Source organism: Pleurodeles waltl, chromosome 9 (genome assembly GCF_031143425.1).
Source record: "Pleurodeles waltl isolate 20211129_DDA chromosome 9, aPleWal1.hap1.20221129, whole genome shotgun sequence".
NCBI classification, from domain to species: domain Eukaryota; kingdom Metazoa; phylum Chordata; class Amphibia; order Caudata; family Salamandridae; genus Pleurodeles; species Pleurodeles waltl.
Window position 1 is genome coordinate 1148168574 of NC_090448.1, and position 24638 is coordinate 1148193211.

General features: G+C 45.8%; 1 long non-coding RNA gene across 1 annotated transcript in view; it reads right to left on the reverse strand.

Annotated features, from left to right (window-relative positions):
- Positions 1-1457: 1457 nt before the first annotated feature.
- The window catches only part of LOC138260459 (uncharacterized), a 442993-nt gene continuing 419812 nt past the window's right edge, over positions 1458-24638 (reverse strand). Inside the window, exon 3 of the long non-coding RNA XR_011198859.1 lies at positions 1458-1582. This is a non-coding gene — a long non-coding RNA (uncharacterized lncRNA). The remainder of the gene's footprint in view (positions 1583-24638) is intronic.

Consider the following 24638-nt stretch of genomic DNA (forward strand, 5'->3'; position numbering starts at 1 on the left):
ACAGTGCAGTTCCATAGAATACAGTGGTGCACAGTAAAGTGGCATACAGTTCAATGGCAGAGAGTCCAATGTTGTAGAGAGCAGAGGCATAGAGTGGTGCAGTGCAGAGTAGAATAAAGTGGTGTAGATTAGTGTAGTGCAGAGTAGAATAGTGGTTTAGAGTGCATTGGTGTAGAGTGGTGTACAGTGCAGTGGCGCAGAGTGCAGTGGAGCAGCGTAGATTGATGCAGAGTGCAGTAGTGTAGAATGCAGTGGTTTAGAGTAGAGTGGCATAGAGTGCAGTGGCATAGAGTGGTGCAGAGTAGAGCAGAATGGTGTTGAGTGGAGTTTGGCAGCTTAGATTCCAGTGGCGTGGAGTGGTGTAGAGTAGATTGTTTCAGTGTAGAGTGCAGTGGCATAAATTGCAGTGTCAGAGTGCACTTGTGCAGAATAGAGTGGATTTGTGTAGAGTGCAGTGGCATAGAGTTAGAGTGGTGCAGAGTAGAGCAGAATTGTGTTGAGTGGAGTTAGGCAGCGTAGAGTGGCGTGGAGTAGATTTTTTCAGTGTAGAGTGCAGTGGCATCAATTGCAGTGTCAGAGTGCAGTGGTACATAGTAGAGTGGATTGGCATAGAGTGCAGTGAAGACTGGTGTGTAGAGTTCATTGGCCTTAGAGTGCACCAGAGTGGCGTAGAGTAGAGTGGTGCAGAGTATCGTGCAATGGCATAGAGTACAGTGATACATGTAAAGTGGCGTCGAGTTTAGTAGCGGAGACTGCAGTGCTGCAAAGTAGAGTGCCGTAGAGTCCATTGGCATAGAGTGCAGTGGCATAGACTGGTGTACACGGCACTGGCATAGAGTGCAGTCGTTCAGAGTAGAAAAGAGTGACGTAAAGTGCAGAGGTGTATAGTGGAATGTTGCAGAGTAGAGTGTAGTGGCATGGAATGCAGCGGTGCAGTGTAGACTGGCATAGAGTGCACTGGTTTTTAAGAAAGTGGCATAGAGTTGAGTGGCGCAGGGTAGAGTGGAGTAGAGAGCAGTGGCACAGAAAGCCAGTTTTGAAATTCACAAAAAGTGGTGAAAAAGGTATAAAGATGCACTTACACAAATATTTTGCGTGAATTAACCAAGTTCCAGGCCAGGTTAGTCGCCAGAACTAGAAACGCAGTCATTTGTGGGTATTCTAAAACTATTTTCCATCCCATTGGCGACCTACAAACTGGTAAGAGTAAATACATAATTTTAATAAAAAAGACATTTTGCAGGTGTAAGGTAAATTTACACGTTCAATTCGCTTTGTGAACCGGGCCTAAAATGTTAGGCCTTGAGACGTACAATTTAAGGCAGAAGCCAGGATTCCATGAGCACATAGGCCCAGCCTCTAGAAGATTCTGAAGTCAGTCCGTCTTCGATTTCCACTCCGGGCTTCGCAGGGCGTGACACGTGTTTCGAACGAGGCCCGATCGTCATGCTGAGAGCGAGAAAGCCTGGTGCGAGGAGTCCCTGACGGCACAGAGCCTGGCTGGGAGAACAGCATCTTCCAAGGAGGCACCGCGAGTGCAGGAGGGCAGAACTCCACCCTGAACCGACCAGCATTCCAGCATCTGTGTAAACATGAGATTCTCAGATCGGAATGTCATCCTCAGGGGCTCGCCTGTAGGAGAAACAGGCGTAGCGACTGGCGAAGGGCTGCATGCACAGGGCGGGGACTTACGGCTGTAACACCAGACCCTGATTTCTGCCTGAAAGTATGCCCCTCTTTTGGCTGATGTACCACTCTTCTATGCCCCTTCCCAATGCTGCCCAAACCAGCTGTGGACCAGGAAATGACTTACCCGAAGTGTAACGAGCATTCCTGCTATTATTTGATTTTCCTTTTTTTTTATTTTTATAAATTGGATCTTTTCGCTGTGGCCTGGTTGTCATGGCCAAATTCACAAAGCAACTTGCACGTGTGAATTCAGTTGACATATGCAAGTGGATTGATTAACAAATGCAAACACTTTAGCCCTTTATGAAGCATGGATTTGTATTGGCACATAGATTTAGGCTCCCAGGATGGGTAATGGAATGTGGAATTAAATCTGAATTCAACACACTGGCAGTAATGACATGAGGCAAACAAGCGGACCTTGGGCAATGTGTAAAGTATTTATGCAGAATTAAAACAGTAATAAAGTCAGAATACAAAACATGGAAACTTCCAAAACAAATCAGAAAATAGAGTAAAATTTAAGTTCTTAAAGCTTTAACGAAGAATAGCGCCAAGAAGCACAACATGCCATTGATAGTCACTGTTCGCAGTAGACTTGGGCCTAGGTGCAATTTAAGGCTGATCTTGATACCCCAATTAAATGTATCCTGGTCAAAGATTTTACCTGCTGAATTAGTCCTTTACGTTCCATACCACCACATGGGTACAATTATAAAGCCCCCCGGACCTCAGGGGAGGCACTTAGGGACTTACAGAGGCCAGCAGTGGGGTCCAGTCAGAGTCCTTCAAGTGCCCACTAGTCAGCTGGCCACTTGAAGGAAGGGCTCTTATAGCTTGTCGTATCCCTGGAGCTTGAACAGGAGGTCATCTTTATGAACCTTAGAACCCACTTTTTTGTTCCAGGTTACGAAAGGGAGCAGATCCAGTCCTTCGGGGCTCCTCTTGGGTCATAGACAGCAGGTCCAGCCTCTTCTGTTCTTCCTCAGGTCCAGCTGGGTCCTAAAGTGGATGCCTGGAGGTGGCACATTTAAACATGGCATGAGGTAGTGGGTGGGGATGACTCCTGGTGATGTCCTAATCAAGGGGCTAAAAGTTCCTGGGGCCCAACCCTATCTTGTTTGGGCATTTTCAAGATGGCTGAAGCCTTCAAGCACACTAAACTTGAGCTCTGAGGGGTGGAGGTGTGTGTGGGGAGTGAACTGTGGTAATTCCAGAGTCCTCCCTCATCTAACAGTAAGATCTAGTTTGAAACAGTTACTGTACCTACAATAAAGCTAGAGAAAAATGGTTGAACAAAAGCAGGGGTTTCCAGCACCCAGACAGTGAATACACAAGAATTGTCTTGGCATCCTGTTTTCTTGATTTCAAATGTACCCGCAATGTTATATGGAAATCCAGCAGACTGATCATGTAGGATTTAATACCGAAGAGGGATTTGAATCTGTAATATCAAAAAGGAACATTCTCAGCCCCGACCCTTGATATTCTGTGAGGTTCAGAGGAGTCACCTCTGCCCATTCAGGACAGTCTATTGTTTGCTGGTGTGGGGCATTTCACTCCCTTTTTCACACCTATGTAAATGCTAATCCCAGAGTGGGAGAATTTTGAGATCAAATGCAAATTAGCCTCTAGGAACATCAACAGGGAGAAGGTACATTTCTAAAAGTATTTTTTCTTTAATATTTATTAACAATCCATCTCCAGCCTTGAACTGGAGTTTTAAAAGCTATTAAAATAATTGTTTAACTATTTTACTAGTCCTATTCACAACAATGCAATTTTAATCTGCATTCTGGTTTTCTACATAGAACAGCCAGGCCTGCCACAGTGAAAAATAGCTTTTGGGGATGACATGTTAACATTAAATATTTACATGTCCTACTTTTAAATGGACTACTATACCTACAAAGGGGTGACTTCCTAGTATGTGTGCTGAAGGTTTTGTCCTTTGAAAAGGGTTTTTTACAGGTGTAATTATAGTTTTTACATTGCTACATTAAGGCTACACTGGCAGGCCTGAAGTCATGTTTAAACGCCAATATAATGGATGGCACAACAGGTGCTGCAGTCCAAAAGTGGCATTCAACTTCCAAGCCCTGGGTACATTTTGTATCTTGTACTAGGGACTTTTAAGCAAGTTAAACATAACAATTAGGAATATCCCAATTCAACCATGTTTAAAGGGGAGTACAGGCCCCTTACCACTGGTTAGCAGGTGTAACGTGCACAGAGTTCTGAAGCCATCACAAATGTAGGGTTCAGCAAAAGGTGAAAAATACAGGGTGACCACGCAGAAATAACAGTTCCTACATACTACCACAAACTCACATGAATGTGGTTAGTCACAATCTTTTTATCAGCCCAAACCCTTCTTGAAACTGTTGGAGATGGGTACCAGTAAATAGCAGGAGTAAATCCCTTACCAGAGTGGCAAGAGGCATGCAACACCTAAGAAGCTGGTGAAGGTATAATGGAAGAAGTAGTTTTAGCCATAGAAATAGATAGAAAATAACAGTTCAGTTTCAGTAATGTGCCAGCATTTTCACATACGCAATTGATACTACAATTACACAAACTTAAATGCCTTTGCTTGATTGCAATTGGAAATTCACAAACGTTTACAGGAGTACACTTATCACTCCCAAAAAATGTGAATATCTACATTTAAAAATATGTGTAGATGTAGAAGTGTAGATTTGTAGTTTTCAAATTTTGTTTATGGTGGGGACTATTTGAGGTTTAACATCCAAATAGATGTCTAGTTTCTCATAGCCGTCAGTTGATGGCACGATGCATTAGGATGAGAGTGTGCCTATTCAGACAGATGCAGTACACCACTCCTTCTCCTCTTCCCGGGTGACAACGCAGATAACCCTGCGCTGTTATAAAGAACATCCATGAGACTTTGACTCAAAAACATGTCCTCAACTTTTTTAATAAAGTACTAATGTCAACAACTAATGTCAAGACTTGTTCTCTAATAATATTTCAATAAGTGAACAATATGTTTTTATAATTAATACTTGAGAAACATTTTATTTTTATCATGGTGTTGGGTTAATTATCTGATGTTTCGTAACTTTCATTTATCCAAAAAGACACACAGTGACGTTTCATTGGCATATTTAGATTTCATAATACTCAATGTTTGTACATAAAGACCTTAGTGAGTTTGGGACTCATTTAGATTGTGGAGGATGGGCTTTACTCCGTAAAGGCAACACAGTATAATATCCGTCAATCTGATGGAATACCCTATGCTCCACATTTAGATATGTCCGCTAGCCCTGGGGACATCTCTTAGCATTGGCAGGAACTGCCATATCAGTGGTTCCTGTCAATGTGTTAAAACGTTTGATGAATGGCTCCTTCAAATGGGGAGCGTGGCCAAGACCAGCATGGTGTAGCTGCAGACATCGGGAGCTCCGGGACCCGCGACTGCAGCCGCACCGCAGTGCACCGCAACAGCCCATCCTGAAACTATCTCAAGGGACAAGTGGATGACTATTCCCCCGAGAGTCGGGAACTGGCATCGTCGACATTAAACGTGGCGGAATAGAACCAGAAAATACTTTTTAACTAAGACTAGTGGCGTACACAAAATGGCGGCCGTCAACGGGTGCCGGAGATAGCAAAAAGTACCTATGAAGTGGCCCCTCCTATTTGGGAACACCACGAAACAATGGCAGCGAGGGCGGATCGGCTGCGGTGCCTCGGTCAACACTGAGAGCAGAACCCTGAACCCAGATCGCGGACCAAGAACAGGGGTGGGTCCTGCGCATGTGTGGGCCAATGCCAAAAGTGGGAGCGCATGCAGACAGGAGGAGCAGCGCAGGGAACCAAAGGGCATGCCCATGCGGCCTTGAGAGCGGAAACACCAGACTTGAGAACACTAGGGGGGTTTGAGTAGCTCATGTCTCTGGCCAGTACATAGCGACCCCGCGAAATAAAAGTGAGAATTCCTCTGCGTTGGTAGCCGAGCACAGCGGGCACAACAACCTGAAAATGAAGGGCATATCGGAGACAGCTTAAGTTACAGCGCGACTGAAGCATCAGGAATAAGCCACTAAACGCTGAGACAGCAAGTACCTAAATCATATGTGCCCGGAGTAATCGGCTAGAATTTGAATACAAAACCTCACAACTCTGCTGCAGGAAACAACGCTTGGGATACCAGAGTGGGCTGTTAAATACTAACAACTTTACTGCATAGACCGAGTTTGAAGCTCTTTACAACCCGCTCAAAGCGCAGGTATACGACCGTGCATTGAAACTGTTCTATGCGCCTTGGATTAACGCTGGAGCAGGGTCACGCTGAAAGACGGCCTCCTCTGTCTGAACTTTGTAACGTGCCCAAAATGGCGGCTACCACCGGACGCCGGAGCCAAACAAAGCAAGCCAAAGATGGCGCGCCCGTAGACCGCTGAGGCCTGTCGTCTGCACAGTTGACACTTCAAGAGAGAAGGGGGAAAGCTCAGGAACAGGCCACGAGACCCGGGATAGGATCCAAGATCGCAGTAGGGTCCCACACGTGAATGGGAAACTGGGGAGCACATGAGAAGCTCTCCTCAGCCTGCCTAGCACGTAATTTCAGGCGTTATTATCTGCATTCATTGCTGGCTGGTGGGGCAGTAGGATCGCACTCCTCATAGATGGGGAAGACCACCAAAAAAAGGGACTGCAACATGGGGGGGTCCCGCACATTCTAGAACACGCACAGAGGGGTCGGGCCTTACAACTCACAGCTCGCTGTTAACGGAACCCAGCGAACTGACTCTCCAAGACGTACTACAAGCCATAGCGGCATCCCGAGCAGCATTGGAAGTCAAAATAGATACGCTAAGTATAGACTTGGGACTTTTAAGAGACGACCACAAAAAGTTAGCTGAAAGAGTTTCCACCACTGAAAGAGACCTAGCGGAAGCACTTCCAACATTGGCACTAACAAGTAACAGACTAAATAATGTCGATAATCGCCTTAAGACTCTCGAAGACAGAGCAGAAGACGCTGAAAACAGGGCAAGGCGCAACAACATTAGAATTATAGGACTCCCAGAAAAAAGAGAAGGATCAAACATGATAGGCTTCCTGGGGAATTGGCTGAGAATGGAGGTAGCCCCGGAGGGTTTATCAGCCTTCTTTGCCCTGGAACGGGCACACAGGGTTCCTGGCAGACAACCTTCCCCTGGTGCTCCCCCCAAGGCCAGTGATCGTGAAATTGCGCCACTTCAGAGATAGAGATCATATTCTGAGACAAGCACCACAGAAAGGTGAATTAACAATAGGAAATAGTAAGATCTCTATTTCCCCAGACTTCTCAAGGGAAGTGCAAAGGCGCAGAGCAAACTACAACGCAGTAAAACGCAAACTACGCGAACTGGAGATCCCCTACTCACTGCAATTTCCTGCCAGACTCAGAGTGGTTGCCCCGTCGGGCACAGAGTTCTTCTCAACGCCAGAGGAAACTTGGACATGGTTGGAGTCCAGACCAACATCAGATCCAAACGTTAGCCCTCAACATAGAATGAAGCGAAGACGACCCAGATCGACCAGACATCAACTGACCTACAGAGGCGACCCCCCCCCCCACCGCAGATGAGGTTCTCAACGAGAGGAGGCAGGCGATGGAAGCAGCAGCTAGGATTGGCGGGGAAGTCGGGAGGTCAGGAGCTGCCTCGCTCCAGAGCCCGCAGAAAGAGGATGAACATTCGGACTCAGACAGCGACTTCCACGCAATTGAGCATATTGCTACCTGTGATCACACCATGCACAGCAGATGAGATCATATGAGTAATAAGCACCAGTTAGGAAAGCCCGAGCTAAAAGACAATTTGTGCAATAAGAGACTCTGGTGGGAACGGAGAACTTTGCCTACTGTCATGAGATTAACAATCTACTTGAGGTAACATCTGCACACGTTTCCTACAGCATCGAAGGTCGGTGTGGTCAGGATGGCTCAAGGAATTCCTGGAGCTCCCGCCTAATTGACGGCGGACGCAACACCCCCACAACAACTGTGTATATCACAACAGGACCTAGAATACCAGTTTAAACCTTGTTGATACGTAAAAGTTTGGGCGAAGCCATTATGTCCTTTGCCCTGGGGAAGGGGAGTTGGGATTTTTGTTATTTAGACATGTTGCAGTTCATGACGAGCGAGCTGGGTAAGATGCAAAATTACGAGCTAGGCAGACATTACTGCATGACAGATGGATGGGGCAAGGGACCTGAAATGTCTAACATGGAATGTTAGGGGATTAAGATCTATGGCCAAATGCCACAAAGTATTCGATTACCTCACTAGAAGAGGAATCCATATAGCAATGCTCCAGGAGACGCACCTGGATTCAACCGGGGGCCAGGCACTCCAGAAACGCAGGAGAGGTAGAGTTTTCTGCACAACTTATTCTGCATTCGCTAGGGGGATGTTAATATGGATAAGGGCAGGAGTTCCATATCAACACCTGTCAACCATTAACAATCCACTAGCCTGATACACTGTAACCACAGGAAAAATACATGGCAAAGAGGTAACACTAGGAAGCATCTATGGACCCAATTCAAACCAAGGAGAGTTTTTAGCAATCCTATCAACAAAGCTAGCAGGACACCTGTCTGGATCGATAATGTTGGAAGGGGACTTTAATTGCATAGCAGACATAGCACTAGATAGGTCACACACCCCCTCCCCACTTCACCAATAATACGAACGGTGAACACATACCGGGCATGGCAAGTCAACTGGGGCCTGGTAGACATTTGGCGGGTGCAAAATACTCAAGACCAGAGAATACTCATACTACTCACACATGCATAACCTGCACGTCAGGTTAGACACTTTCCTAGCCTTGCCAGAAATACATAGGACAGCACAAGCGAGTGAATACCTGGCCCAAACAATCTCTGACCATAACCCACTTCTGGTCAACTTGAACTGGTCCCGGACAAATACACCAATACCCACGTGGTGACTTCAACCTCTCATGCTAGAGGATGAGGCGTTTAAACATGCCATTGGCGAAGCGATAGACACTTACTTCGACACTAATGAAGGTTCGTCTTCCTCCAAACTAATTGAATGGGATGCATTTAAAGTGGTCATCAGAGGCAAATGCCTATCGGTAGCATCTGGAGAAAGACGAACACTACTGCGTGATATAGAGGAAGCTGAGCGCAGTCAGAGGGAATTAGTGCGAAAGTGTCCCCGAACCCCAAATATGAGGGAGTCCCTCACTGTGGAACGGGAAAAAACAATGGCAGCGATTGACCGATTATGCTGCTATGACTACAGAGCTTTCTTAACCAGAGCACATGGAGAAGGGGACCGGCGAGCACACTTTTAGCATGGCTGGCGAATCCTGATAAGAGAAGCTCAGTAATAGTAGAACTTGCTCTTTCTGGAGGGTCCCGGGTGAATTCAAAGATGGCTATTAATGAGGAATTCAGGAAATTCTATGCAGACGTATACAGTAGCAAAGTACACCCCCCACTATTAGAAATTCAGAGTTTTCTACGCCATCTGCCGCTCCCCAGGCTATCAACGTTAGATGCGAATAAACTGGGGGAACCAATTACGTTAGCGGAAGTGAAAGATGCAGTAACTTCTATGGCACATAATAAAACACCAGGCCCAGATGGGCCACCAATAGAATTCAATTTGTCTTATCTCTCTAAATTAGGGCCTAAGCTAGTAGCAGTATATAACTCAGCAGCCGAAACCCAGTCCTTCCCCTTATCTATGCGAGAGGCACTGATTATACCGCTTTTGAAACCAGAGAAGGACCCGACAGATGTAACCTCTTACAGACCACTGTCAATGCTAACTACAGATTATAAAATACTAAGCAAAATATTAGCGACCCAACTCATGCATCACATGCCCCAAATTATACACTCTGACCAAGCTGGCTTTATACCATGGTGCCAAACAGCACATAATTTACGCCGCCTTTTAGCTTTGATGAACAGCAATGGGTTTGATAAAAACGAAGCGGCAGTATTAGCCATTGACTTCAAAAAAGCATTCGAAAGCTTGGAATGGAGGTATTTATACGAGGTTCTCTATAGACTAGGACTGGGAACCATAGCAGGTCAGACCCATCACATAGCATTATACGCAGACGACCTCCTCTTCTTTCTCAGGAATATGGAGGGGGATTTACAAGGGGCTCAATCGCTACTGAAAAACCTCAGAGACCTATCAGGCCTGAGGGTGAACTGGACAAAATCCAGTCTTTTTCCACTCAAGGAGGGAGGGAACCTCCCCCCCGGCTATAGGAGAACTCCAATGGGACATTGCCTTCTGGGAGGTTATCGGCATCAACCCAAGCATAAATACACTAATCAATTTCAAGGCCTAGCTCTTGTTCTAGCCAAAAGAGAGATAGCAATGACATGGAAAGCGGCGACAGGGCCAAGAATACAAGCATGGACGAGGGAAGTCCTCAAGTGGTCCAAAGCCGAAGAGACGATTAGACATAGAGAGGCACGGAGAGGCCAGGGCCCTATAGATAGAGCGAGCGAGAGCCTGGAGTATGCTGGTTGATGAATGGGAGCCGCGAGTAAAGAAATCGCAGGAACCCTGACACTCATAAGGGATCATAGGCAGATTGGCATAGACCCCCCCCCCGAAGCCTTCCATAACTCACACACTGCGGCGAAACACTCATTCAGGAACATCCCAACCATACCCAGGAGTGAACCACATCTAGGATCCCTTCATAAGTGACCTAGCTCGCACACAAATTAACTACTGCACTGCAATTACCAGCCACACGAACGTCAGTTGGGAAGGGTGGGAGGGAGGAAGGTGGTTTGACCCCCTCAAGCGGAGACATATATATTGACAGCGATTAGTAGACTACTGCATCACCCCATGGAACTTGCCTATCTTTCACGATTATGATAGACACACATGCAGGGCTATATGGCAATGACAAACAAGTAACCTGTTGATGGAGAATCCGTAAGCAAAAGGGCATACTGTTTACAAGGTTTGATATAATCGACTAATACCAGATCTCGTTACTCTACTTGAGGGGAGGGTTCGATACGTTATAATGTTTGTATTATTATATGTACCAAAACCAATAAAATGTTTAAAAAAAAAAAAAAGAATGGCTCTTTCAAACATGATGGCCGCCATCAAACTTTTAACTTGTTTTTGTGTTTTTCAAAAACAAAATCTCAAAGAGGGATTTTGTTTTTGAAAGACACAAAAAAAGTTACAAGTTTGACAGGCGGCCATCATCTCAAAGAGGGATTTTGTTTTTTAAAAACACAAAAACAAGTTAAAAGTTTGATGGGCGGCCATCATCTCATAGAGGGATTTTGTTTTTGAAAAAATCAAAAACTAATGACCCATGGTGTGGGTGATCATTTAAACAGTTTCACTGTTCCTTACTGCTAGGTTTTTCACAGTGTTGCGGGAGAGTGAAAATTGGGCAATCAGCTCCCCACTTTTAATTGGGCAGTGGTTGAATGGCCAAAATTCCGACGAAGTTTTTTCTGTTGGGGCGTCGGAAGAGTGTCAGCAATAGGGACAGAGCAAACTCTACGCATAACATAGTTAAGGACCACCTGTCTGTAAATCAGGCGCGCGTACCGAGGGTTTGGTGGAGAGGGTACTCTGTTGCACTCTAAATCAGGCCCTCTTCATTGAAGTATAAATAAGACATATTTCTGCTGAAGAATTGTGCACTTTGTTTTTGATTTACGATACGGACAACACTGATTCATTCGTTTGTACATTGATGCATTTTAAAATCGAGGAGCACATGCAGGTCTGCTGTATTGATTTGCATGAACGTCTAGGCTGTTCCTGCTTTACAGGGACCTATCCCCTTTTGTTTATAGCTTTCTGTCTCCCATCACTCCCACTGTTTATTTATAAGGAGCGCTGAGCCGCTGGGAGAAAAAGCAATTTGTGCATTGTCAGATGATTTGCTTAGTTGGGAAGAAAGGATTATAACTCTTCTTTTCCTCGCACTGAGTCACTTTTCCTTCTAAGGTGTATAGAAATGTGCCCGAATAGCAGGATTAAAACTTCCTACTGGGTTGTGGCTCCTTGCCCATAATATAATACAGTGGCGGGAAAACACTGTAAAGTGATCAGAAAGTAAATGACCCTGGAGCAATTTAGACAGAACAATGCACCACTTACGTCAGTTTGAAGAGCTCCACCTTGGGCCATACCACTGGGACACAAAATGGCTGCCAGACCATCTTGAGGTATTGAAGGCAGCGGTCATCTTCCATCATCGGGAAGTGGAATGTGGCATCTCTTTTAAGACAGAGGTTAGGATAGCAGGGGTGCCCTGACAGCAAGATATCAGGCCACAGTAGGGGCTACTATTTGAAAGTGAAAAGACAAGGCTGAGCCCAGATATCATTTTAGTAATATTTACTGAAAATCTTGTGATCCCCAAACAAATGAAGCAGTAAAGAGAAAGGTGACTTGATGAAAGAAAGAAAGTACTTCCAGGCAAGTAACAAAAGTTCTATTGTGAGGAGAGGACTGAGCGCCCACACGCTACATTGCCAGTTAAATCATCACAACGCTAAGAATTTGCATGCACACTTCAATAAAAGTTAATGAGAACTCTAGCAAAGCGAGAAGCATTTATTAGATGTCATTGATTTTTTCCCTGTACCAGGTTTTATTAAATTGTTTAAATCAATTTCTTCAAATGAGAATTTTTTGTGAAATGTCTCTACTACTTTGTGGTGCCTTCAACAGATGAGCGATGATGTTCAATGATAAGTTAAAATCTTAGTCCCAAATTTAAGAGGGCCTAGAGCCAACTATCGGCACATTAACGTATTTATTTTTTACACTAATATGGTGATAGTGTGGCAAAAACGCTGTGCCATATTTACAAAGTAGTGCAATGCTTGCATTGTGCCACTTTGTAAACTCTTGCACCTCACTGTGTATACGCCAGGCATAATATTTGCAAGGGGCGCCCATTAGGGGGGGCTGCAAAACGGATGCAGTGGAATCTATGAGATTACCCGGCGCCTTTTTTTGAGGCATTTTTAATGCCTGCACAGAGCAGGCATTAAAAGGAGGCACACCATTCTTTATAATGGGCCTCCATGTACTTTGCAGGATTAACGCCAACATTTTTGGTGCTAATCCTACAAAGTATAACAATAGTGTCAAAAATGTTGATGCTATTGTCCCTAACCTGCGCCATGGTGCGCCTTATGCTTAATACGGAGCACACATGTTGGTGTTGGGGGGCGCTAAAAGGGCAAAAGAAAAGTGGCACTGCATAAAATGCAGCGTACAATTTTTTAACAAATTGGGCCTTAATGCGTTACATGTTCAATCAATAAATGAAAGTATAAATTCACACATACCCAGTAAAATAGTCAGCTGAGAAGTGTTTTGCTTGTGAAAGCCTGTCTGCTTTATCAAGAGCATGTAAAGTCAAATTTGTAGAGTGAATATATGTGAACAACAAGCATTTGCACTGCAGTGGGTCTCACATTGACTCGAATTAGAGCTATTAGCGTTGTAAAGTCCTAACTGGACTTTTCTTTCCACATAAATTGAAAATTAAAAATAAAACAGTTTCACATAAGCTAGCCGATTCACAGTGCCACAGCCCCCATGAGCATCAGCGTGAAGAGAAACACAAAAGGAAAAAGAAGTTTGCTCGCAGTCAAACTTATTGCCAAAATTGCAATTAGCCATGTAACGGGGCGATGGCCAAGGTGGTAACAAAACCTCCTCAGGGAGGGACAAACGTAAACCATTTACCAATCTCCTCAAAGGATTTTTGAAGGGCAAGCCCACGAACGAGTGGCAGTGATGGGTGTGAAGTGGGCATTGTTAAAAGCCCAGATACATACCAACACGTCGGAAAAGCAGCGCTTGCGCGCTACTATGCTCGACCGAGAAATGTTAAGCTGGTGAATGTCCTGATTGCCAAGGAAGCAGAGAGGTTCTTTACGGGATTTGTGTGTGGGGGGAACGTGCATCCTGAATGCATGGGGAGCAGAGAGGTTCCATATTGGAGTAGGATGGTTGAGGTGGTTTTGAAACTTTCGTCTTGAATATTTGGGGAGCAGAGAGAATCTTTATACTGGGGGCAAGGTGGTGGGGGTGGTGTTGAGACATATGTCCTGAATGTGCTGGGAGCCCAGAGGTTCCATATTAAGGGGAGATTTGCAGATTCCATGGGCACCAGGGAGGTTCCTTACTGGGGGCAGATGTCTTGAATCCGGGGGAGCTGGGAAGTTCCTCATTGGTGGTGAATGTCCTGGATCCAGTTGGATCAGAGAGGTTTATTATTCTCGCGGTTGAGGCACCCTTTGAATAGATGTGTTTGGATTACGGTAAGCGTAGTTGCAAACCGCTTTCTTCTGCTAGTTGGTGAAGTTTTTTTTATAAAGAAAAGCTAATTAGTGAGAGAAAACTTTCACTAATGTACGTTTGTGGAAGAAAAATTGATATGGAAATAATTTTAGCTGGAGAATTTTCTGCAAAAGGTTTTGTGAGAAAATCTTCTTGCAAAATTTCTGTGGCTCAGAAATCATTTTGTGAGTGAAGCTGGTGAGATTGGTGACCTCCGCAAATTACGAAAATACCACATAATGTAAAATTTTCCAAATGCATCTTACATCAAGGGGGAAGTTTGAGCCTTCTCCGACCCTTCGTTTTAAGCTTGTTTCTGAAGTGCGGTCCTTAAGTCACAAGTGTGATCGGTACTGGATTGCGCCCGATCCCTTGTGTGTTGTGTGTAGTTGGAGAAGTCTAGCCTTCAGGTCTGAAGTGCGGTCCTTAAGTCACAAGTGTGATCTGTACTGGATTGCGCCCGATCCCTTGTGTGTTGTGTGTAGTTGGAGAAATCTAGCCTTCAGGTCTGAAGTGCGGTCCTTAAGTCACAAGTGTGATCTGTACTGGATTGCGCCCGATCCCTTGTGTGTTGTGTGTAGTTGGAGAAGTCTAGCCTTCAGGTCTGAAGTGCGGTCCTTAATTCACAAGTCTGATCTGTACTGGATTGCCCCAGATCCCTTGTGTGTAGTTTGAGAAGTCTAGCCTTCAGGTCTGAAGTGCGGTCCTTAAGTCACAAGTGTGATCGGTACTGGATTGCGCCCTAGATCCCTTGTGTGTTGTGTGTAGTTTAAGAAGTCTAGCCTGCAGGTCTGAAGTGCAGTCCTTAAGTCACAAGTGTGATCTGTACTGGATTGCCCCCGATCCCTTGTGTGTTGTGTGTAGTTTCAGAAGTCTAGCCTGCAGGTCTGAAGTGCAGTCCTTAAGTCACAAGTGTGATCGGTACTGGATTGCCCCAGATCCCTTGTGTGTAGTTTGAGAAGTCTAGCCTGCAGGTCTGAAGTGTGGTCCTTAAGTCACAAGTCTGATCGGTACTGGATAGCCCTAGATCCCTTGTGTGTAGTTTCAGAAGTCTAGCCTTCAGGTCTGAAGTGCAGTCCTTAAGTCACAAGTCTGATCTGTACTGCATTGCCCTAGATCCCTTGTGTGTAGTTTCAGAAGTCTAGCCTTCAGGTTTGAAGTGCAGTCCTTAAGTCACAAGTGTGATCGGTACTGGATTGCCCTAGATCCCTTGTGTGTTGTGTGTAGTTGGAGAAGTCTAGCCTGCAGGTCTGAAGTGCAGTCCTTAAGTCACAAGTCTGATCGGTACTGGATTGCGCCCGATCCCTTGTGTGTTGTGTGTAGTTTGAGAAGTCTAGCCTTCAGGTCTGAAGTGCAGTCCTTAAGTCACAAGTCTGATCGGTACTGGATTGCCCCAGATCCCTTGTGTGTAGTTTCAGAAGTCTAGCCTTCAGGTCTGAAGTGCAGTCCTTAAGTCACAAGTCTGATCGGTACTGGATTGCCCCAGATCCCTTGTGTGTAGTTTGAGAAGTCTAGCCTTCAGGTCTGAAGTGCGGTCCTTAAGTCACAAGTCTGATCGGTACTGGATTGCGCCCAATCCCTTGTGTGTTGTGTGTAGTATGAGAAGTCTAGCCTCCAGGTCTGAAGTGCGGTCCTTAAGTCACAAGTCTGAACTGTACTGGATTGCGCCCAATCCCTTGTGTGTTGTGTGTAGTTTCAGAAGTCTAGCCTTCAGGTCTGAAGTGCAGTCCTTAAGTCACAAGTCTGATCGGTACTGGATTGCGCCCAATCCCTTGTGTGTTGTGTGTAGTTGGAGAAGTCTATCCTTCAGGTCTGAAGTGCAGTCCTTAAGTCACAAGTCTGATCGGTACTGGATTGCGCCCAATCCCTTGTGTGTTGTGTGTAGTATGAGAAGTCTAGCCTCCAGGTCTGAAGTGCGGTCCTTAAGTCACAAGTCTGAACTGTACTGGATTGCGCCCAATCCCTTGTGTGTTGTGTGTAGTTTCAGAAGTCTAGCCTTCAGGTCTGAAGTGCAGTCCTTAAGTCACAAGTCTGATCGGTACTGGATTGCGCCCAATCCCTTGTGTGTTGTGTGTAGTATAAGAAGTCTAGCCTTCAGGTTTGAAGTGCAGTCCTTAAGTCACAAGTCTGATCGGTACTGCATTGCCCCAGATCCCTTGTGTGTAGTTTGAGAAGTCTAGCCTTCAGGTCTTCTCCTTTCAGGTTTTGCCTGAGACAGTGCATGCACTGTTGTCACCAAATCTCTTGTAAACACAAAAAAAGCTTAAGACGAGCATAGTCCATCCCTCTTTCTTACCATTACTTACAGTTACTCCCCTGGTGGCTGCACAAAATGGGGTTGCACACAGACTGGCTCTGCAGGCGGTGCTCTGAGGAGGGGGCTGACTTTATACATGTGACGTGGGGCTGCTTGCGAGTGCAGGAATACTGGCGGGAGGTGTTCGAGGTGGTTAACGGGATGGTTGGGACAGCTATCCCTTCCACTCCATTGATTGCACTACTGGGGTATGTGAAAGATGTCCCAAGGGATGTGCATAGGCTAGTGGGTACCATGTTGCTGCTGGCTAAGTGTAGAATTGTAGTACCTTGGGGTTGAAGAGGCCCGCCTAATAGATTGGAAGGGCTGAGAGACGTGTCCTACTGCCAGGAGCAGCTTCAGTGTATTGGGATATGATGCCTGCCCATGCGCGCCCCCCATGATATTTGGGCCCCCTACCGGAACTACTTGCTGACACTAACAAACAAATCCAATATACAACCATTGTGCTTGAGCGGGTGCTCTTCTGCTGTGTGGGATAGCATGGGGCAGAGCCTATGTGCACTCTACAACGCATATACACCTGTGTCACTCTTATTTCCTTGTTTATCATTGGTCAGCCATTCCTGCTTCCACTTTCTCTTCATGTCTTCCTGTCTTCCATGGAGCATGGACCAAGTACAGTTTCCTGTCTGCGGCCAGTGTCCTTTCATTGGCCATCTGTTTGCAAAGATACTTTTTTAAAATTATTTATCTAGGACACCATAAGAGTGCATGTGCTTGCCCGGCCATTTTACCTCTTCTCGTCCCTTCCACGCCCTCTTCCATGCTTGTTGCTTGCTCCTGTCCCTCCCACCTCCACCCCATCCTTGTTGCTTGCCCCGTCCCCCCACCTCCTCCATCGTCCGTGCTGCTTGCCCTGTCACTCTCAACCCTCCATTGTTTGTGCTGCTTGCCCCGTCCCCGTCCTGTGAACCCCACACCACTAAAAAGTCTCATTTACAATTAAGTCAATAAACCGCAAAAGTGCAGCTAAAGTGCTGTGAAATCTCTGCCCTTCTTAAAGTGTCTATGCATCTGACACGTTGCCAGCCAGTGCTGCTATGTAACATGTCTAAAAAGCATTGACAAAGGCAGGGGCGGCTCCTCCATTAGGGTGGAGGAGCGTTGCTCCCCACCGGGAGCAGCTGCTGCAAAACCTTTACAAGAAAATGGCAATAAACAGTGTTTATTATCATTTTCTTGTAAAGGGGCAGGGCCACAGGGGTGATGAGCAGTGAGGGGAAGTGAACAGCAATACCCCTCAGAGCGCATGTATGTTTGGCGGGCTGCCTTGGGCTGCCCAAACACACATGCGCAGTAGGCTCTCTCCAGCCAAGCAACACAGTTGCCGGGCTGGAGAGAGCATGCAGAGGCTCCCAGTCTGCCTGGGAGCACCCTGGCTGGGTGCACCCAGCCAATCCTGATGCTGCTCTGAGCAGCGTCAGGATTGGCTTCAGGGCAGGCTGGGAGCCTGTGTCTGCAGCAGAGAAGTGGATGAAGCGGTGCGGCGGTGCAACAAGCAAGTAAAGTGTTTTTTTATTTTTTTATTAATTTAATTTTTATTCTCCCCCTCCCCCATCCCGCATGCCACCCTGCCCTTCCCGTGAGCCACAACTGGACAAAGGCAAAAGATCTTGTAGAGGCTAAATCTATTGGCTCTGCCAATGTTTGTAGCACTTCTTAATGTCAAGTCTTGTGATGCTGTTGTGACCTCCTGTGTTGTAATATCCTCTGATTTGCTTATTTTTTCTGCCAGGTAGGTTTCTGCAATGATTGCTGCTGCCTCTTAGGGAGTGTTGCAAGCTCACTTCAAGTTGTCAAGACTCAGTGATTCCAGTTGTAGTCTATCATCTGATCAGTGCTTAATTTGTAAATAAAAACGTGCCGGTGCCCAAAGCCCTCCTATTAATTACGCGGCTGCTGGAATTAAATGTGCAAGCACGGAATCCTGAGGCAGCGTAATCCTGAGGCCATCTCGGGCCTCTTTAATCCAATTACAGCCACTCCCTGCCCCTACAGCTCACTCTAGCAGCTTTCGACTTTCTCCCTTTGTGACGCTTTTTCATTTTTCCCTTCCTCCCTCTTTCCCATATGTGTCTTTTGCTCGCAGCAAATGCTTGAGGCAGAAGAGTAAGCGCCGGCCCTAAAAAATAAGTGCCGGTGCTCAGCACTGGAAACAATAAGCACAAATTAAGCACTGCTTCTGATGCATTCTGGGAGCTGTGGTCTGCGTCTAGCGAACCAATGCAACTGCAGCTGATACGATTGATCCAAGGAACTGTAAGAAAAAAGACTGGGATTGGAAACTTGATGCTCTGTGGAAATGGACTGAGGCGGTAGCTATATATAAATATATGTCAAGCAGTAAGTATTTGAAGATGATATGTAGTGCAGGGACGGTAAGTGCAAACCCACAAGGGTGGAAGTGATGTGGGCATTCTTTTTTATCTTTTGGTGAGGCTTGCAGCGATTACAAGATGTTCTTTGTGGAGCCAGAGTGGATCATCTAGTGATAACTCTAGTAAAGAGACCATTAAGGTGGGGGTAACATGGGATTTAGAGCGCGGAACATAGAAAGGATGCTTGTGTTCAGGATTGCACAGGCAGTTAAGCGCTCACTGCTGACATAGGCTGTGATCTACAAGTTACATGTTCTTACCGGGGCAATGTCAACTTTTAGCCGGAAAATAACATAAAACAGAGGTTGTTACCAGTAAGGTGGCTCAGTGAGTTAAACGCTTACTGCTGACAGCGACAGCTGATTCAGCCTCCCATCGATGGGAGGTCGGTAAAGTGGGTAATAGCTAAACCTACTGATTACAGTGCTTAGAAATGAGAAAAGTGCGGTACGAAGTGCTATTAAAACAAGCTCTTATCTTCCAGATACCAGTATGAGTTAGTAACGGTGATGCCGGGGTCATACAGTAGTACAAGTAAAAAAGGCAACATAATGTGCCCTGAGTGACTGCCAGTGACTGAGACTATTTTCAAGACTTCCACCCAACGCCTTTGTGTTTTCTAATCTGTAATGCTGATTTTGTAGATGGTGGAATGGAAACCTGAATTAAAAAAAAACGTATTGAGAAAATATGTTGTGGCTGCAAAATGGTCGCGAGGGTCTATTTTGCACTAAGAAATTGCGCTGAGTGCAACAGAACACAAATGGTAGAACGACCAACTGCTCGATAAATGTGCACTTGGGGTAGAATTTTCGCTCAACTTACTCCCTGCACTTAGCGTTAGTTTTTAGTGCAAGATGCACCCTTGATGATGCACTTTGCACTAAGAAAATAGCTCTAAATGCAACAGAACATAAGGAGCAGCGCGAGCGCCCCTGGTGTTCGCTAAATGTGCTCTTGCAATAGGATATTTTCCCCCAAAATTACTCTTACCTAAGCGAGTTGGCGTAATCGCGTTATTATTGGTAATTCCGTGTCAAAGAGTAACGCATAGTTGTTAAAATTACTCTGAGTACTCTGACAACATTAAAATTACACCCAGGCCTAATTGGTTCAATGGAGAACTTTTAACAAGTATATTTTACAGTGTTTCTCCTGCCACTAAGCACTAGAGGGTGTATGTTGCCCAGAGTGAATCACTTGTAAAGAAAGGCTTGGTAGGGATCAGGCTGTGCCAAATTACATGTCAAGAAAGACCAGCTTTGATGTGGCCTATCGGGCACTCCTGTACTCTGGCACTGCAGGTTGTGCCAGGTTTAAAGGGCCTGGGCGCCCCTGGGGGCCCCTGCACTGCCCATGCCACTGGCATGGGCAGTGCAGGGGCCCCCTAACAGGGCCCCATAAAGATTTTCACTGTCTGCTTAGCAGACAGTGAAAATCGCGACGGGTTCCACTGCACCCGTCGCACCCCTGCAACTCCGCCGGCTCCATTCGGAGTCGGCTTCCTCGTTGCAGGGGCTTTCCCGCTGGGCCGGCGTGCGGCCTTTTGGCAGTCGCCCGCCGGCCCAGCGGGAAAGTTGGAATGGCCGCTGCGGTCTTTTGACCGCGGGGCGGTCATTCGGCGGTGACCGCATGGCGGGCGGCGGTCAGAATGACCGCCTTAATCTCCTCCACCTCAAAAAGTGAACCTGTCCTTGTTTAACTTAACCAGTGCTCATGTAAAGCCTGCAATACCTTCAGGTCGAGTTCACGCTATATAAAACCGCAAAAAAAAACAATGTAGAGGTGGCAGAATGTACCATGAAAGATCTTGTACTGCTGAAGCAGTGTCAGTCTCATGTAAAAACAAGCATTTGCAATGCAATGGGTCTCACATTTGCTTGAGCTAGAACAATTAGCATTATAAACTCCTAACCGGACGTTTCTTGCCACATAAATTGAAAATGAAAATAAAACAGTTTCCCATAACTGGACTTTTCTTGCCATATAAACTGAAAAGTAAAAGTTTCACATAAGCGAGCTGACGGCCTCCATCAGCGCAAAGCAGACACACAAAGGGAAATAAAAGTTTGCTCGTAGTGAACCTATTGGCAAAAGTGCAATTATCCATGTAACCAGCAAAAGTGCAATTATCTACGTAACCGGCAAAAGTGCAACAAACTATGTAACAGGGTCGATGTCATGCAGAGCGCTCAACTTCTGCGCAGCGAGATCGCGCTGCGAAAAAAGAGAAAAAGTAGTCCAGAAACCGGATAAAAAACGTGGAGCCTCGTATGTTTTCAGTACTTGCCCGCTGCGCTCGAGGAGGGCTGACCACTGGAAAAGGCATGACGTATGCATGCCTTCCACTAATGAAAGCAAGCAGATTTTGAAAGGCAAGCCCACGAACCAATGAAAGACACTGATGTGACATGGGCGTGGTTTGAAGCCCAAAGAGAGATGACAACACGGGACGGAGCGCTTTACGTCGCCCATAACAAGCACTGCAGAGGATGCCGTCTTGCGCTCTTCCCATCGCTGGGTTTTACTGTTTTTGTAAATCTTTATTCCAGTGAAGTCATTGTGAATTCCGTATGATGCTCACATACACACCTATATTTTGAGTATTTCTCATTTTTCGCCTGTCGCCCCCTTCACTGTCCGTCCATCCCATCGAGGGCTCCTTTGTCCACGATGTATACATCCGCCATTAACACGCAGCTATTCTGGTAGTTGACATTTTCCTTATCTGTAATCATATTAAATCTCCAAGAGTGGGCCCAGCGCGTCACGTGAGGTCACACCAGCAGAGACATGTTTTCCTGCCGCTAATAAACCCACGACCCCAGTGACAGGCGCACGTGATGCATTTCCTCTTAAAATCTTGCCAGCTCCTTCCCCGGGGGCGGCCATGGGTGCAGATGCGGGAGGTAGAGAGGCCTTGTTATTTACGGATGGCTCAGTGCCCCCATCACGTCCATCCTCACGGATGGCTACAGGGGACATCTTGCACTAACCACACAAGCCTGCGGCGGTCTCTCGGATGCTCTCTCTGTCCCAGGCAAAAACCCACCGCCCTGAATCAATCGCTGCCTCCCGCCCCCCTCCTCCCATCTGGGCATTTTGCGAAATGAAGCTAAAAAGCTCTTAATTTCATCAGCGTGCAAAATTCTACTCGACAAGGCATCTGCCGCTGGTGCCTTTGTTCAGGTGCATCGCCATCTGTTTCTGGGAGAGAGATGAGGGCGCAGGAGGGGCTGGGGACGTAGGGGTGGGTGTTAGGATGTGCTCTCCCTGGCATGCCGCTCCCATCCTCTACCTGGAGCCTAGAATAACCGCATCTCCCCTTTAAACTCCCCACCCTGGCTTGGGGCAGCAGGTGGAGAACTGACAAATTGCGCTTCGTGCTGTAATCTCTGTACGAACAGTGCTTAATTTGAGCCGGTGGGGGTACACCGGCACTTATTTCTGGTGACTGGCACCTACTTTTCCTCGTTGGATGTTTGCAACAGAGGGACAAACACACAGATTGGAAGGAAAAGATGACAACACTGTCGCACACAGAAAGCATGGACTGCAAAAGTGACAAAAAGAGGCAGGGAGAGTCTGGTAGTGCATTGAAGACTACCGGATTTGGTAATCGGCGCTGCACCATTTAATTGCACCGGCTTCTGGGCAAAGCTTTGGGCGCCGGCACTCTGTCTTCCACAAATTAAGCACTGTGTATGACGTGCGCACTGGTTTCTGCTGTCATGAGCAGATCTGTGCAGGTTTTGTTTACTTAAGACTCCACTGCATAGTTCTTTTCTTGTCATGTGTCTTGTGGTTGCAAACATTTGTATTCTTTTAAATCAATGTACAGGCTTTGCCTATAAATAAACCGTTTAACTGTGTCAACCAACCCAACAAAGAGGAACTGTCAAACTAACTTAACCAGTTAGCACAACTGAGTCAACCGACCAAAATTACCAAGCCAACCCACATCATTCGACCACCCCAAATCGTTTATAGCGACAGAATCAGCCAAGTATAATGATCGCAAGTAACAGATTTGTCGAAACAGCCAGCCCTGCCAGCTGACCCAGCCAACCATGCCAATCACACTAAGCAACACGAGCAAACAAATCCAAACCAGCTAACAATCTGGGCAAAACCTATCAGCGTGACCAGGCCAATGTATTAAATAGGCCCATTAAATTAAACCAGCCCAAACGCAAGGAAACCACAGCAACCACTCCATTGTACCCTATTCACCTCAATTAACCCACAAGTGCCAGGCAACTTTACAAGACCCAGCAAGACAACTAAGCTAGACCAATCAAACACAAGTATTTGCAGTGCAATGGGTCTCGCATTTGCCTGAGCTAGAGCGATTGGCATTGAAAATTCATAACTGGACTTTTCTTGCCACATAAATTGGTCAACCCTGCCTCATAATTTGGTCTTTTCCTGCCACATAATTCCAGTGGCCCTGCATATAACTAAAGCACATCCATTTACCTTCTTCCTCTATCTGAAGCCAAAAATGAAAATGTTGTCATTTAGCATCCTAATTTAAATCTGCAATGCTAGTTCCAATAGAATACGACTTTCACCAGCCCCCCATCAGAGGTGCTGGCGGCTAACACGATTCCTAAAAAAAAGATACAAGACAGCCCGAGAGAAATAAACTAGAAGGGTCAACCTCACATATCAAGAGTGTTCAAACTGTCATAGTGTACTAAGAATGTTAAGTTGGCCTGAATCATGGCCATAATTGCAATAAGGAAAGATTAATAACACATTTACAATTATCATATAAACCCAATAAAAACCTTTATCGGAAATAAACTTTTGGCATTAGACTGTAATGCTCGGAATAGCGGATACCGCAATGTATAGTTAGCCCCTAGAGGGCATAGCCACATGCAAAGAAAATGACTGAAAGCATTGGAGTGTAATCATATATTTAACCCCTAGAGGGTGTAGAATGTTACATATTTTCAGAGCTATGGGGTATAGTACAATGATATTATAATCAAGACAATTAAAACACAAACTGACAAAGGTTAAAAAGACAGTGAATGGATGGAGGGGTTATTATATTGGGGTCCCCACTAACCTAGTGTGGGGACCCAGAGATGATGTAGACAAAATGAGCACATTATTGCCAATGTTTGTTGGTGGTCCCATTGTCCCAGGGCCACCACAGGCTAAGTTATGAGCAAACATGTTTTGTAAAAGTAATGCCCTGCAAAGCATTATGGGACCACTGAGTGCAGCAAATATTGTAGTATGTTGACTTTAATGCTCAGAACAGCCTCTAGAGAACACCACAAAAAATATAATTTGTATGAAACATGGCCATGTAACCATATTTTTAGCCCCTAGATGGCTTAACCACATGAAAAGAGAAGAGCACAAAGTAATATATTACAACCATATATTTAGCCCATAAAGGGCCTTGTACATTTTCAGACCTACCAGGCCTTCTGCCTACTAAGATCCTTAAAACACAAACCACTCCCAGCTATAAATCAAAATTTCCAGCCATAAGTAAGCTTCCAAATGGACTGAATAGTGGGAGGGGTTATTATTTTGGGGTCCCTACTAACCTAGATGGGGATCCAGAGATGACCTAGACAGTAAGTGTGTTTTGTGCTGAAGGTTTTGGTGATGGTCCCATTGTCCTAGGACCACCACAGGCTGAATTATGGGCAACAACGTTTTGAAAAAAGAATGTCCTGCAAAGCATTATGGGACAAGTTTTCAAGTGCTGCAAATATTGTAGTATGTTGACTGTAATGCACAGAACAGCCCCTAGAGCACACCACAATAAAAGATTAGCATTTATGAGAAACATGACCCTATAACTGTATAATTAGCCCCATGAGAGCATCACTACATGTAAATAAAATAACAAAAA